This window comes from Myotis lucifugus, unplaced genomic scaffold, assembly GCF_000147115.1.
Source record: "Myotis lucifugus unplaced genomic scaffold, Myoluc2.0 scaffold_1050, whole genome shotgun sequence".
Lineage (NCBI taxonomy): Eukaryota > Metazoa > Chordata > Mammalia > Chiroptera > Vespertilionidae > Myotis > Myotis lucifugus.
In genome coordinates, this window is record NW_005872098.1 from 98661 (window position 1) to 102907 (window position 4247).

A 4247-nucleotide genomic window follows, 5' to 3' on the forward strand; every position below is an offset into this window, starting at 1 on the left:
AGAACTTGCTGAAACAAACAAACAAACATTCTTCATTTATAGAAATTAAGCCAGATTCCTGAAGATGCCCGGAGCCGGGGTTCGGCGCTGCTGCCGCTCTCCCCGCGCCGTTCATCACTGGGGCGTGGGATGGCTGCGGCCTGCACTGAGCCTGGCCGTGTCTTGTGAACTCAAAGTCCCGTGGACGTGTGAATGTAATATGTTTAACCCAGTCTCTATCTTGTTTTACTTTCCTATTATCTTCATTCTGAGGACCCAGAAATGTTCTCGTTGTTTACAGTAGCTGAATCCTTCCTGTTACTGTGGTTCAAAAGCCCTAGACCTCAGAGACGTGGGGATTCCTGCCTGGTGAGCTGGCCTTCCCCTGAGCCTCCGCCGGGCCCTCCCCCAGGGTGCGGGCCACTCCTGTGCCTGGGGCACCTGCTACCTGCCTGGGCTGGGTTCTCACCATCTCGCTCCCCTCCTGCTCTCCCTTTACTGACAGAGAGACTGCTCTCTGCTCATCCGCTATGTACTGAGCACCTACTGTGTGCCAGGCGCCGTGCTAAGCTCTAGCAACACAGCAGGGAACAAGGAGCTTGCATTCTGGTGGGTAAAGGTAACAATAAGAAAGGAAGGTGAGCGTGGGTGAGGGTGGGGAGGTGGAGGAGGTGGAGGGCCTATAAATGGTGGTGGACCGGTGCCTCCCGCACTCACCCTGTACTGGTGAACACACAGCACAGTGTGCAGATGATGTGCTGTGGAGCTGTGACCTGAAACTTGCGTAATTTGGTTAAACGGTGCCACCCCAGTAAAGTCAATAAAAAGGAAAAAATGTTTTAAAAGGAAGGAAACAAGTCAACGAGGTAAGAATGTAGCAGTGGGTGGTCTGGGAACAGCAGGATGCCATAGCTGGAGGGCGCCTGGCTGGGGGCAGGGAGGTTTGCAACAGGGGTCAGATGGGGTGGCCGAGAAGCACCTCCCTGAGACCCAGATTACAGGAACCGGACACGGAAAGGTGTGGGCGACAGTGTGCAGGGCAGAGGGAGCAGCCAGCCGGTGCAAAGGCCCTGCCTGAGGTGGGGGGATATTCGGTGAATAGGGAGCAACTGAGACAGTTCTGAGGGTTTGGGCCTGTGGCTTCGAGGAATGGCTGTGGGCAGCAGGCAGGGTTGCCTGTATTGGGTCCCGGGTGCCCTGGCCTTTCCCGTGGAAATGCCAAGGAGCCCTCGGCTCCTCGAGTCTGGGCCTCAGAGACCAGGTTATCCTTGGAGATATGGGGGTGCAGCCACACCCACGCCCTCCTCCAGCCAGGAGCAGCAGGCACCGTGCCCCCAGAAATGCCCGCCCCTCAAGGAGGGTCTTCGCTCCGGGAGAGTGTTTGAGGCCCTTTGTCCCAGCGGGGCAGCCTGCCACCGAGTTTTTCTCCAAGACCAGGGCTCAGATTTGCTCACTGGCTCCCGGCGGCTGGGGGCGGGACGGTGGGCACTGCTGTGCAGGCCTGGTCCACGCCGCGCTCCGGAAGCTGGTGGGATGGGTGAAAGGGCCAGGTCCCGGGGCCAGCGCCCGCCCAGCGCCGCTCGCTGCTCGGAAAGGGCCACCAGGCTCACCCCCTGGGCCGCCCAGGAGAGGACGCGGGACAGTCACATTTTTATAGTCACAGAAAGCGGCCCGACTCCTGCGAGGTGGGCGAGGCACCTCAGGAGAAAATTAAAGGAGCTCCAAACATCTCAGGAGTCAAGATAAATAGTATTTTAAGACAATATGTTATAAAAATAAGAATGAATGCACAAACTCTGGATATGATCTCAGTTAATAATAACGTATCAATATTGGTTTTTAGAGACAGAGTAAGAGAAACGTGGATGTGAGAGACACACCGATCGGGTGCCTCCTGCACGCACCCCGTACCTGCCCTTGCCTGGACCTGAACCCAGGACCCTTCAGGGCCCCTCTGTTATCTTTAAAGCATTGCAAAGGAAGCCCTTGATGAGTAGAGCTCACACTCACAGAGAAACCCCACCCTCAGTCCTGCCTCCTGCCTGCCGCCACACTCACTGGGCCTCCTCGCTCACTGTCTTCAGCCACAGACCTGCCTTTCAATTCTTCGAACATGTGCACAGGGTCCTGCCTCCTGGCCTGGTGCCGGGTGCTCCCCAGCCAGAGCCCCGGCTGCTTGCATGACTGCCTCCTGCTCATCCTTCAGGTCTCACTCAGGGGTCACCTCTCACAGCGCGGTCGCTGTGCATCCCCTCTCCCTGTGTCCACCCCTCAACCCACTGGAACCTCCAGGGCCAGCGGCCTCTGGACTGGCAGGTCCAGGAGGGCAAGGGCTCTGCTGTGCTCTTTGCTGTGCCTCCACACTTAGAACATTGCCTGGAACGGAGCAGGTGCTCGGTAGCGCCACACAGAGCGCACTGCTGGTTGCCAGAGGCAGCGGGTGGGGGCTGGCGGAAAGGGGTGGAGGGGTCAAAGGTACACATTCCAGTTTAAGATAAATACGTGATGGGACGTAACGTGCAGCATGGAGATACAGCTAATATCACTGTGTTGCATGTTTGAAAGCTGCTAGGAGAATAGATCTCAAAAGTCCTCAAGAGGAAAAACATGTCACTGGTGAGGCGATGAACCTTACCTACCTAGCTCATCATGGCAACGTTTCATATACAGACGTTTATCAAGTCACATGCTGCACAGCTTAAGCAACCACACCTTATAGCCAATTATATCTCAACTAGAGGCCCGGTGCATGAAATTCGTGCACTGGGTGGGTGGGGGGGTTCCCCCCAGCCCGGCCTGCACCCTCTTGCAGTCTGGGACCCCTCGCTCCTTACTGCCCACCCACTCACTGCTCCTTAGTGTTGCCAGGGAGGCAGGAGAGGCTCCCGCCACCACGGCTGCGCTCACCAGCCGTGAGCCCAGCTTCGGGCTGAGCAGCGCTCCCCCCTGTGGGAGCACACTGGACCCACCAGGGGGCAGCTCCTGTGTTGAGCATCTGCCCCCTGGTGGTCAGTGTGCATCACAGTGACTGGTCATTCTGGTCGTTCCGCCGTAAGGGTCGCTTAGGCTTTTATTATATAGATAAAACCAGGACAAAATAGCTCAACAAGTGTTTGTTGAGTGAATGAAGGGAAAGGTGGCCCCTGCCTTCATTCCTCCGCCATTTACCATTTTTTGAGCTTGAAAGGCCTCTTCCTCAGCATCCATCCATGGGGGCAGCGGCGGGGCAAGTCCCACTGGAAGGCACCCCAGTGTCTACTTAGTCTTTCTTCCCTCCCTCCCTTCCGTCCATCCTTCCTTCTGTCCTTCCCTTCCATCCATCCTCCTTCCTTCCTTCCTTCGACATTTCCCTTGTCTTATTGAAAGCCTGCTGTGTGTGTGCCAGGCACTGTTCTATGCCCTGATCCTGCCCTCATGAGCTCACTCCGTCCTCAGCAGCCAGTCCCTCTAAGAGAAGCAAATACACCAGGTATTGGCTAACACTTTAGCAAAGGTTAGTGGGAAATGACTAATCTTGGGGTAGGAAAGGTGGGCGCAGGAACCTGGGGGGCGGGGCAGTCACAGCCTTTACAGTGGCCTTGGGGACCCCTGCTCCACCCTCTCCACTGCTGGCCTTTCACCCTGAGCCCCATTCCTCTTTCCTCACATCTAGGTTTAGGGGGGCAAGCCAGCCTCGCCGTGGCCCTCACAGACAGGGCCTCGACAGCCCTGTGCTCGGCCTGCCTTCGCCCCATCGGGCCACACGCCCTGGGCGCCGGTGTACCGAGGAACCCGCATCCTGGCATAGGGAGGGGTTGTGGGTCCTCAAGGGACGTGGTTCCTTCTGCGAAGCATCAACCTCCCACCAGTCCTTGAGCCTCAGGGACAGACAGTGTCTAGAGTCAAAGGACACACGTTCAAATTGGACCTCATTCTGAGCAAGTCATGTCACCACCCTGTGCCTCAGCTCAGTCAGCGGGGAGGGGGGCGCCCAGCCTCCCATCTGGGCAGCTGAGGTGGGACACGGGCCCACTGCTGAGCGGGGACTGGTGACAGCAGGGTGGCTGCAGGGTGGCCCAGGGTGCGCTTGAAGCTCTGGGCCAAGAGTAGGCCCAGGGCTCAGAGGGCGGGACGTCTAGTCAAATGCCACTGCTGGGGGGGTCGGGGGGGGGGGGGCGGGGGGGAGGGGAAGGGGGGAAGCTCAGGCCGGGAGGGGCGTGGCTTCCTCAGCTCCTGGGCGCTCGGTGCCTGACTCCTGGCGCGGCCACTCCTGAGCCCAGCCCCTGAGC

The 4247-nt window shown here is 58.2% G+C and overlaps 1 protein-coding gene across 1 annotated transcript in view; it reads right to left on the reverse strand.

Annotated features, from left to right (window-relative positions):
* The window catches only part of GRAP (GRB2-related adaptor protein), a 25382-nt gene that overhangs the window by 20238 nt on the left and 897 nt on the right, over nt 1-4247 (reverse strand). The window lies entirely within an intron of this gene.